At 31.2% G+C, this 12,985-nt stretch overlaps 1 pseudogene; it reads right to left on the bottom strand.

Annotated features, from left to right (window-relative positions):
• Window positions 1–1,249: 1,249 nt before the first annotated feature.
• On the bottom strand, window positions 1,250–12,819 carry LOC149530275 (signal peptide peptidase-like 1 pseudogene; annotated as a pseudogene).
• Window positions 12,820–12,985: the final 166 nt, after the last annotated feature.

Below are 12,985 nucleotides of genomic sequence, written 5' to 3'. Positions count from 1 at the left end.
GAATAAGATGAATTAAACGAATGTCCTCTAATTGAACACCTAAGGCAATAATTTGGCTTTTAAGAGAATCAAATTTTAACAGAAATTCATCCATACTCTTAAAATCTGCATACCTGAGATCTTCAAGTTGATCTTGCAACTGTATTTTGCAGTATTCATCTCCACTGTCATACTTGGTTTGCAAGATGGACCATGCATCATGAGCTTTAGAACAGTGAGCAATTAACACATATAAATCTGGAATAATGGAAATACCAATTAAACCTAAAGCTTCTTCATTTTTAGATTTCCAAGTATCTTTCTCATCTTGGGTAGCCGCTGAACCAGGTTCAATAGAGGGATCAGTGGCTACTTCGAAGATGTGTTTAAAACGAAAAATGAATGAGATATGAGTTTTCCAAGAATGATAATTAGAATAACTAAGTTTTATTTCTAGAATTAAGGTTGACATTGTTATGAATAAAAATGCCCCCCCTAATAGAAATATGACTTATACGTTTACTTGAAAATGTGGTAATGGAACTGAACAAACAATAATAATAATCCTGCAACAAAATGTTAGTACAAGGATAAACTTGGAAAAGAATCCTGTAGAAGCGTTATTAGGATGATAATAGCCTAAAAAAAACAACGAATCTAATTCTCTATATTTAGGATGCCTATATTAATGATATGCCAAATAAAAAACAATGATGGGATGCAACAAAATTGCATGCAAGAGGGAAATGAAATTCAAACGCTTCTAATGATAAAAATAGCACCTAAAACGTTTAAGATGCAACACTTGGAACAAAGTTAAAAAAGGAATCTTCAAAAAAAAAAATAATGAAAGTGACACGTATCAAAAAGCGTCACATGCATCAACTCAGGAATGCTAAAAATAAACAATATTCCTTAACAAAGCTAAGAAACTGAAACAACCTAAAAAAAACGTCTTACTTTGAAAAAAAATGTCTACTTTAGGCAAGACTTCTTCTCACCAGAGGATTTGAGAAAATACTAAGGATTTTTTGATTTGAACCAGCCTGAGGCACCTCCTAAGGAAGTTGATAATTCTCTTGGCTCAATCAGGATGGTAGCATGGCTCCATAGTGATCAGACAATATTGAGTTCATCTTCTGATTCTGTAGGAGTGAGGCTATGGGATCTGAGGATGAAAAAGGTTGTCCGTGTCTTGTAGACTAAATTGCCAATCCACAAGAGCGACTTTTGAAACACGATGCAAATGCTCCCGGGATCCCAGTCTCTGTCAACTAACATCAACCAGACCAGCGAACGAACCAGGCTTCGTCAAATCAGGCCCCCGCCTCTCTTTGGCCTCGCCCGGGACACGAACCCGGGACCTGCGATGCCCGCTAACGGAAACTCCTTCCCCTTAGTGAAGGTAGTGCTATAGTTTCTGCATTCAGAATCTGCATTCTCGTCCCCAACAGAAATACAAGAGATGCAATTAATTGGTTGGCAGCCTCATGTAATGAAGAACTTATATTTGGCTTAAATATGCGGAAGACAAAAAGAAAAATCTCATGCAAGTGATAACGAATTAGGGTTTCTAATTAGAATAACTTTGTTTTAAAACTTAAAGAATGAGATTTTTTAGAAACAATAATCAATCTATAGAAAAGATACTAAAAAAAACTTAATGAAGTGAGGGAAAGTATTGGAATATTTTTTTTTTTTTAAATCTCATAGATTTGCTTTCTAAAAGAGATAAATTTGAAGAATAAAGTTTTAAATTTTAAAGAAAATATATTGTATATTTCAAAAGCTAATGATTAAAATATAAGTTAAATTTAAAAAAAAAAACTATAAAGAGGTTGAATGAACCTTTTATATGAAGGATTAAAAAGTAACACTTAGGATATTTAAGAATACCCTACAATAATAATATTAGAGAAATAATTTTTAAAAAAAAGGAAATGCACAACTTTATAATAAATGAGTAATATGAAATAATATTTCTTGTTTTGGTGGCTTGCCTTCCAAAACAAGAAAAAAAATTGAAATTTTTATAGGAAAACCCTTTGGCGGCAAGCCTTCCAAAGAGGGTTAGTAAGCAATGATAAAAAAAAATGATACACTAAAAACCTGCACACAAAAGATGTTAGAATGAGCAGAAAATTGCAACACAAACTTCTTCTCTCAATGACGTCTCCAAATAAGGTGTGCTCCAATGAATGGCAACCTTCAACACAAAACTTAAAACAAGGATTAGATAGCCAAGCTCTGATACCATGTAAGAAATGATAAGATTGAGCAAGGAACGAAAACCAATCCAAGTAAGTTAAGTGTGAAACAATGTTACCATAAGATAAGCAAAATCCAAGAGCATACACCAAGATGGTTCAACAATGGAGACAAGGATTTATAAGGGGAAAGAAAAGAAAACCCCTTGTGAGTATTATGAATGAAGGCAAATGCCTAGAGAAGAGAGAGAGATAGTGTTGGAGCAAAATAGCTCAATACAATAACATCAAAGTGATAAGAGTGAAGAAGAAGGAAGGAGGAGCATCTCTTATATAGAGATGAGAAAAGGAGTTGCATTTGTAACTCCCATTTCTATGAATGCCACATTCATAAGAGGTGTGTGCAAAGTGTCACAATCCTCTTAAGGAGGATAAACTAAATAAAGGAATAAAAAAGAGTTGTCCTTACATGTGGAATAAAGGACAAAAAATGACATGTCCTCCACATGTATACAATAGGACAAACTACATTTAGGGATCCTTGGAATATCCCAATTAATACATCCAAGGAAAGAATAATCTTTCTAACAGGTTCTCCTCCAACACATTGTGTAATTTAGAAAAATACATGAAAACTATATTACCACATAGAAGCCACTAACACATGAGGATCCATTAAATAGTGCCATTTTACATTGAAGAAAGTTTCTAACATAAAATCCAATTTTTTTCAGCTAAACTCTCTATGATTTTTAATTACAGTTTCACCACATCAAGTGATTAATCACTATTTAAACTCACACCATTTAGTCACATATAGTGATTCAAAACTAATCATCTTAATAAAATCTATAATTTTCTAAAGTAAGTTGTAGACACAATATTTTAAGGGATTTCACCTATTGTACATTAAGCTCTTGATGGAAGAGGCAAATATAACACTTGGTAGTCTAATCAGTAGGAATTGAATTTTGATTGAAAGGTTATAACCATGCTAAGTTGGATGGTATGAAAGAAGGCATGGAGGGTACATAACACATTAGTGATACTATAAATAAAATAGTGAGAAGAATGCATTGGCTGCTTACAAAATTTAGAAGAATATTTATTTTTTAGGTGGTCTCATGATTTTTTATTGAAACCTTTTATTAATGTACTATTTCAGATTGATTAACATTATGTATGTTAATTATTGATGCAAAAGTTTCCTAAATTGCATACTCTCTCAAGAAAGAAAACTAATAAGAGAGTACATTAGAGAGAATAGTATCCAATGGCCTCCAACATAATAGTTGTCAATGTCAATAAAACACTAGGGCTTAACATGTTGGAAATATTTGTTGTCCACATAGACTATGTGGCCGGTGAGTTAAAAAGTCAAAAAATAGAAATGAGAATGTCATATGTTGAAATGTGAAAGAATGAAATCTTTATTTTGCTATCTTGTAAATCTGACCATGTAATTGGGGGATAATTGCACACAATAACAACAACTTCCTTGGTAATATTCAAAAGTTAAAATTCTATGCATTTTGCACTACTGAGATCATTAAACACCAAAAGAGCTCCACAACACTCTATTTATGTCAAGGAAAACATTAAAACTATCAAACCATTTTGAATTTGGCTTCCACATCAATGAAATTATTTCAAATCTAAACTCTTTTCCCTCATTTATAGTAGGAAATAATAAATACTAAGGGATAGGGGAACAAAAATGGTCTAACCAAATGTTGATTGAATTTCAAGAGTAAGCATGTGAATGAAAGAAACTAACTAAAGTTGTTAGTCCTAAAGAGGAAATCTAATAGATGACCATGAAAAACTCCAAGAAATGATGCACATGAGGTATAGAGGACATCACACAAGTTGACATGGAGAACATAAATGATGATAGCAATGGGAAATACAAGTAGAAGGAGATGAGAAACATAAAAAATGTTTTTCTTTAGATATTGTAAAGTATATTGCACTAAAAGATTTTTAATTCAAAAAAAAGAGTTCAATAAGTTACCAATGATACTGGATTGGTTCACTAACTGATATGGTGACCAAAAAGAGAACCACTTTCACATAGGGTATACTGGTAATTGCTCCAAGTTGCATGAATGAAAGGGTGCATAATGGCTCACAATCTCTTATAGAATGAATGAAATGTAGATGAAATTAAATGGATGTATCAAAGATACCCTTAATTAGTAAATTTAATCTAGCCATACCTGATAGTTCAAAAAAAGTAACAATATTCCAAGTAAATCCAAAGTCTAGGGTAGAAGCATGTGAGGGAAAAGTCTGAGAATGGGTGATTACTTGGCAAGCATAATAGCCATAGTTACCAAATTGATTTAGAAATTAGTAGGGGCAAGCAAGTGGGTGGAAAGAACCATTTTTACCTAGTAGAAGAATAGTAAAACCCTCCTACCATTACCAACAAAAAAACCCCTCTATTGGCCATCATGTTGCTTATTACCTTGTAAGGTGAAAAACAATGTTTGTAATGCATTTATAGAAACACCTCCATGTGACACCAACTGGGTAAATATTTGAGGTGAAAAAGAGATGGTCTACTAGAGGCATGAAAGCAAGTGCGAGTGGATGGAGATAATACTTCCCATTGTCTTGCACATCCACAGAGTTGCATAGGTCATGAATCAAAAAATGAGTTGGGATTGTTCAGAAAAGGTACACCTTTGGCATAATAATAGTAAAATCTACCATCTTAATAAAATAATGATGATAAATAATAAATACTAATTAGTTTCATAATACAATAACAAATCTTAACATTAGTAAACAATTAGAAATAATTGCATTATTGAAAATATTTTAATAATTATTTATTATATATATAAATGATATAATGATCTCCATATAAAATAATATTAATATTTATATCAATATAATTTACATTAATAAATTTTATAATACATACCAAATATTATATGTGAATAACATATGAAATCTAATAAACAAATCTGTTGGCATTAATACACAATGGAAGAGGTGTTTAGAAGAGACAACACCCTCCATGAAAATATAGAATGGAGGTCTTGATCGAGGGAGAGGCATAAGTTATCAGGTACTCAACACTAGTTCATATAGTCAATGGACAAGCAAAGCATAGTTCAGGCAAATTGGTAAACTAGGTTAGCTAAACCCAGACACTCAATAAAGATAAAAACATTAAGCCATATCTCATGCCAATTCATTAAATATATTCATATGAAGATAAAAATGTGGAGTAGAACCCATCAACACTTAATCATTAGACATTTTTTATACATTTCTATTTTGTTCTTTTTGGAGCCCTCTGCTTAGTACTACCTATAGAATCTAGAATAGCATGTAGTAGTTAGAGCTCCTACAATCAAAACATAGACTAAGGATATTTTGCTCACTCTTCACCATATCCTATCAATTAAGCACAGTAGATTTCATAGACTTAACTAGAAAATGGTATATGGAATCAAAGAAGCATATACCATTAACTGGTTGCATATGTGCAAGGAAATAAGGAAATAAGGAAGCTCAACTAATGAGTAATAAGCATCAGATAAGGAGAAGGTAGTTCATTAAACCAATAACAAATAGAGAAGCTTCAAATAACCAATAAGAAATGAATGAGCTCTAAATAATAAAGGACATGCATCAATTAGAAAAGACATTCTAATAATTAAATTAAAAAATTCTCACATAGACTATACTGATAGAAATAATGGCCATATTTCTTTTAGTACATACTCAGCTAGTATACACTTATTGTGAGCTTCAATAAGGAGATTATAGAGGTTTTAGTATTCATTACTCCAACTAGAGATGGAGACATTACATAAACCTCATCGTATTCTTTAATAATCTATCAGATGAAAAATTATTTTCAATTCATAGTCCATAGAAAAAATATAGATATGTAGATCATTTTCACATAAGTCAAGTTGATATGATAAACATGGTAGTTATCTAATTTTTGGGATAGCAATAATATCAAATCCATATTCACCATTACACCATTTACATTCATAAAACATAATCTAATAAGATAAATAAAGAAATTCAATATAATTTGGGATAAGAAGGTAATTGTTCCCTACTATCTCATATAGTCAAGGAATGAGACATTTAAGGGAAGATCTTGGAAGGAGAAGAACACCGTGTCCATCACACAATAGGCATAGCAATGCCCACAAAGAATTTTTAGTGGGAAAACCACCTAGTCCATCATACATTAGGTCCAACAATGCTTAGAGAGAATTTGGAGTAGGCAAAAACACCCAATCCATTATTCACTAGGCCTAGCATTGGAAAACCATCATCAAACAAGGTTTGTTTGTCACATCATTTACACTTATGAAAATTTGATTTATTAGAAAAAATGATGATCATTTAGGATTAAAATCATTTTAAGTAGAAATTTGGTAGAATCATAAAAAGAAAGCATTGCCTAAATTTGGTGATTGGGATTCAAATAACCCCAGTGCTGGGATTACATTAACATCAATATTTAATTAAGTAAGACATGGAAAAGAAAGAAGTAATATCTACTAATAATAATTTCTCACAAATAGATGGTGGTACTCCCAAAGATGAAGATTCATAGAAGCAACCAAGCAATTCACACAAGAAACATGCAGTATGTTTCACTTCTATCCTCAAATCATGTATTTTCTTTCATTACTAAGGTTTTCCATGTATCAAAACATGTTGTTACACTATTGCTTGCTCACTTTAGACATTTAACCTTTGAGACTATATAAATTTTTGTTTTGGTTGAGTTTTTAATATTTATAATTTAACATGTGTATTGTAGGTGAAATTGGTTTCAATTATTTCAAAAAAAATTATCTATAAAATGATTCATCAATGAACTAATGACTATTCATGTTTTTTTTTTTCTACATCAACTTCATTATGTTTTGTTAGTGCAGACTTTTGAGGTTGAACTAATGATACAGACTCTCCTGTAAATAGATCTATAATTTGTATAATATATGCATAAGAGCTTGCTTTGTTTTTTTTATAAAAAAATTGTAACTATCAAAACTTACTTTTTCTACTTGTATTCTATTTGGGAAGTTCATAACTTCATTGGTTGTTCAATGACATGGCTATATGATACCCATGTCAATATATGTCTTATCTTGAAATAAAATTTGATTGCACATTTGATGGCATATGTAGCAACCATTGATTATATTTAGTCAGAAGTTTAGACAAATATTCTATATGAACCCTTTTTGCTACATCCTATCCATCTATGATCAGATGAATGAATAAAAAATATATATCATTTCATTACCACTTTTGGTTATATTGAATTGACGCTTCTCTCCATGTCATCAATTTTGGCCTTCCTTACAATTTATGTTATTTTTTGTCTAGTTGGGTACTTAACCTACATAAGTGCATACACCAATTATTTCTTGATTTTCAATTTAGCTACTAAATGCCAAAAAAGTATAATTGATGCATTTTGATATCTAGATAGACAAAATGGTATCTGTTTGCCTCAAGCTTATCTATACCATTAGTTGTTATAAGCATGGATTTTGATTACTTTCTAATTTTGTTTCTTTTTTTTTTATAGTTGGCATGTTACTTAAATCTACCTGCTTTGGTCTTCTTCAAATATGAACAAGTAATTTGATGTTTATAACTGAATTTACATAGAAGAGTTTATTTGTAATCACATATTGTTAAAATCTATAAGAAGATGATGCATCTCACTAGAGTTTTTTCTTGTAATAAGGAAAAAATATTATTAGGGTTAGAGTAAATTTTCATCAAAAATTAGGAAAAAGAAACTTCAATTTTTTGGACCAAAAATTCCAATGATATTTATTTCAAAATTTTACAGAAAAAGGTAAAATATTGAGTTACTCTATGAAAATAAAATTGAGGCTTGAGGCTTTCTATATGAAAACATTGTGCCTAGGCCTAGCACCAACAAATTGTAGTTCTTCACAAATTTCAGCAACTATGGCCCACACTAATTTAAGTAGTTGAGAACTGGAAAAATCTCTATTAAACTTTTTTTGGGGGTTTATTCTTACTATTTGATTTTCCAAGTTATTTCTATTTTGAATCATGTGACTTAAGATCCATAGAAAACCTTACTTGGTCTTAAGTTAGATACATCGTGTGATATTGCTATCAAGATTTAATTGTGTAGCTTTTAAGTCAAGCTCATTGACCAATGTATCATGAGTAGTGATTCACACATGAATCCATATCTTATAAGGATAAATGGAACACTTAGCACTCATTAGATCTAGATGATGCTCATAGAGGTGAAGCACTGAGACTTCCCAGGAGACCACCCATCCCAGTCGTACTCCAACTTGAGCACACTTATCTATGGAGTTCTCTCAATGGTTAAAATAAATTTTCTTGCAACCCCATTTGCAAAACCTTCACCAAGTGTTGTGCCTCATGAACCATTCATTAGCAATCCCTTGAAGCTCATTAATTGATAAGTAGGAGGTATTTTCCATAGTAAGTCAAATTGTGATATTGCTATTAGGATTTAATTGTGTAGCTTTTGAATCAAACTCATTAACCCATGTATCATGAGTAGTGATTCACACATAAATCCATCTTGCATGGGAATAAATGGATCACTTAACACTCACTGGATCTAGGTGATGCTCAAATAGGTGAAGCATCAGGACTTCCTAGGAGGTCACCCATCCTAGTAGTACTTTAGCTTGAGTGCACTTAACTATGGAGTTTCTTCCATGGTTAAACCCACTATTCTCATAACCCCATTTGCAAAACCTTCACAAAGTTTTGATCCTCATGAACCATTTATTAGAAAGTCCCTTAAGCTCATCAATTGATAAGTAGAAGGTATTTTCCATAGCAAGTCAAATTGTACTAATGGGACATTTCCATAAATGGAAAAGATAGGCATGCAAGAGATTAACTAAAGTTATCTTGTGATCTATGGATTAAAAAAAAAAAAAATTTCTAAACTTTCTAAGATATAGTTATAAATCTCAATAATGTGAAAATTAGAACCAACATAAAATAATCATTCTAATTAGTAAGGATGTTTGATAAAATATTCACCTTGGCAACCATTGAGAAACTAAAACATTAAAAAAGATGTGGAAAATGTATATCTCACCTTGTAGTGTACCACAAGTAGTTAGTATGATCTCTTGTAGTGTTTATATGCTCCAACAAACCTACAGTCATTCTAAAATATTCATACTTAATAATGAAACTCTCAATTTTTTATTCCATCTTATAGTTAAATCTTAATGGGGGTTCATACACATCCCTACTATATATTATGTCAATGGGCTCTAATCAAGCTTTTTTGTTTATTGAAGGTTTGAATATACATTGGAGAAAAAAGGTCCTCAAGGTATATATCCTTCTCCAAACCTTGGATTGGTCTAAAGTAGTCAAAGTAGAACCCAAAACTTTATACTATAGTAGAAATTTTTTAATGTTATTGTTACAATAATTTACAAACTCACAAAGTACTTAGAAAATATTTTGAACTTGCAAGTCTTCTTGCAAGACAAGTTAGGTAAACTATACTTGTGAGGTGAGTCTTTTAATTATTTCATATATATAATTATTCTTAATATAGGATGAAATAGAATTTCCTTCTATAGCCTCAATTATTCACATTGCATACTTGGAACCTTCTAACAAGTATTCAATGACTCCAAATAGGGACTCACATGTATTGATAGTATGTTGTTCGCTCCTCACAGGGTCACATCCTTTCAGAAGGAATCTTTATATTAGTACATAATCTTGTGGGCATCATTCCCAAGGATTAAAAGTCTCCTAACTAGGACTCACATGTACTTTTATGCAATTAGCTCCTAATAGGGTCACATCATTTCACAAGGAATTTTTATATTAGTAGATCATCTTGTGGGCATCATTCTCACTAGGGTTTTCCATCTAATCAAGGGTTTTCCTAGCTAACAAATCTTTGTGTCACTTTGCATGTTTCTTATTCTGAGGATTTTTTAGAAACATGGTGTGGAATAAATTAAATGTATATACTACAAAGATGGGAGCCAACACAATGCCTAACAATATAATCTTTGAATTCTAATATTATACGCGCATGTAATTAAATAGAATTCAAAGCATATAATAGTTAAAAAATATAATAGAATAGGAAACCTTATACTTCTTTAGTGTTGAATGGTATTGTAGAACATATTAGTTTACTGAGAATTAACAAGAACTCATCATCAAGATATTTTATTCAACCAAATGCTCTCAAAAAAACCCTAACACAACCCCAATGGTTGATCTTCATTCTTGTGGTGACTTTATTGAGAACCATTAAATCCTTATTATTAAAAATTGCAATTTGGATCTTTGGTCAATTGTCTAGAAATGTTTTCTTCATACATGGAAATTATATATGGACATGGGATGAGTTTCCCATTGATAAAGTTCTTATACCACCCAAATTTATATTTGATAATTCATTCAATATACTTATGACCAAAGAGATAAAAATAATAGGCCAAATAGTTGATGGAACAATATATAAAGGAGCATACTATGGAGAATGATCAATACTCCTGCTACATGTGCAAAAATAAGGCCAACTACATATCTGGATAGTACATACTATATGTATTTATGGCCCTTCATACATCACACTTCTGTAACATTGTTGGATTCTTATAATGATCAAAATAGAGCACAAAAGTAAGGAGCATTCCTGAAATTGTCATGAAACTTTGAGGATCATAAATTCCACTGTAGTATTTCAAGGTGCCATTCCACCAAGCAAATTTCATGGGAAAACAAGTTTAACTAAAAGTTCCAACTTAATTGTTACTAACTATAAATTTTGCAGATTAAGAAACTTCACAACTATCTAAACTGGATTTGAAGCCTATTGTATGGCAACTAAAACCATAACATTAACTCCAAAAAAACTACTTCAATAAGAACACCCAAAAAATGCCATACGAATAAGTAGGCAAAGAGTAGATTTTTAAATTTGAAAATATAACATGACTAACAAAAGAAATGCAAATGGAAACACCCAAAAGGTTATTTAATATTGAGTGTCTAGATACAATCTAAAAGATCACTAGAGATGAGATAATCAGTGCCAAAATTCCCTACATCCTTGTGATTGTTCAACAACATGGGGTAATAAGGATCCACTAGCCCAAGCTGAAAATTTATATAAAGAACATATGGAGAGAGACACAATCTATGGGGGTGTTGAATCCACTACATTAAAGGTTGTGAGAAGATGTGACCTTGATGTAAAGAAATAAAACATCAATAGAAGACTGCACAATCTTGCAATATGAATCATAAGAGCCCAAAAATTGTCAAGTGTAATGGAAGAATAAAAAAAGTCACAATTCCATTCCATTTCCTTCTCATAATTGAGATCTATTTAGCATGAATCAAAGAGAACAAGAACTGCAATAAAAATGAGAGAAAGTGATGTAGTTTCAAGTAAATAAGAAAGCTTCCATAGTGGCTCAATGGTTAAATGCACTTTGTAATTATGATGAGAGATTTGGAACAACAATTACACACCCAAAGATATGCCAAATTATTTTTGACAATCCCTATTACAATAAAACAAATGCCATTTGTAAATGAAAATCAAAAGCAAATAAATGATCTCTTCTTTTCAATGAGAACTAACCAGTAAATAAATATGGTTTGAAGCAAGATAACATCTTTGGGCCTAAAATTTTAAGTCCAATTTATTTCATAATTCTCTTGCACAATTCCATTTTGCCAATTGATAAGGAATCATGTTCATAAAGAATTAGCCAAATTATAATGTGATAACTCCAAGCACAAGAATGCAAGCACCAAGATGAATAATTCTATACTATTCCAACTTCATTTAAACTGTATATAACTTTCCAAGGAAGTAACCATATTATGTTCAAGTATCTTGGTGGCTACTAAAAACAACAGAATAAAAAACCTAAGCTATTCATCTTCTATGATTGACAAACTATGAAGGCAAGCATTGTAGGAAGCATAAGCTAGTGGTTAATCCCCAAGTTGTAGCAAAAATAATTACAATTTCCCCCAACGTATTTGATCACCATATCTGACCTCTATACCCCAACTCCAAATTGATAAAATTATGCTAAAATATCTAGATTTCCTTTAAAAATACAAAATTGAGAATTTTCCTTTCAAGGGTTTGCAATTGAGGTATGAAAAGAGCTAATATGGGACCTTACCTCAACTTAACTCCCATTAAATCATTTTTAAGTGTAAAAAACCAAATTTTTTGAAAAACCCTCTCTCATTTGCATGTCCCTTATTATAGATTTATTTTTTCCTTCAAGAATTGAAAATTAATGCAATCATGACCAAAAAAACTATATCTGGCCATCCTATTTTCCAACTTATAAAATTCTCTTTAAATTTTAAATCTCTTGTTTCACACACTAGAATATTAAAAGTCATTTTTTTTTGAGAAAGACATACAATGGGACTTCATAAATCATGAATTCAAACTAAATTATGTTATCTTTCTATTGCATATAAATATTTTTATGAAAAGCATACCTATGAGGGCCAAATTTTCCTCGTCTGGGGTTTTTAATCCAACCTGTGCTCCTTGTTGATAATAAACAAAAGCATTTCTAAACTTCATTTCCAATCATTCCTTAATTGGCGGTTTATTGAAAATGTGTGTCCTTTTGTTTTGGCAATTATTCATTTTTAGTCATTCCATGATTTGGCAATTTATTGAAAATGTATGTGCTTTGGTTTTGGTGCTTATTGAGAATGTATGTCATTTTAATTATTGTTTTAATCCT

The sequence above is a fragment of the Cupressus sempervirens genome, chromosome 11, assembly GCF_028749045.1.
Source record: "Cupressus sempervirens isolate cs-2001-9-10 chromosome 11, ASM2874904v1, whole genome shotgun sequence".
Taxonomy (NCBI): Eukaryota; Viridiplantae; Streptophyta; class Pinopsida; order Cupressales; family Cupressaceae; genus Cupressus; species Cupressus sempervirens.
The sequence above is the reverse complement of the archived record's forward strand: the minus strand, read 5'-3'. Positions and strand labels throughout refer to the sequence as shown.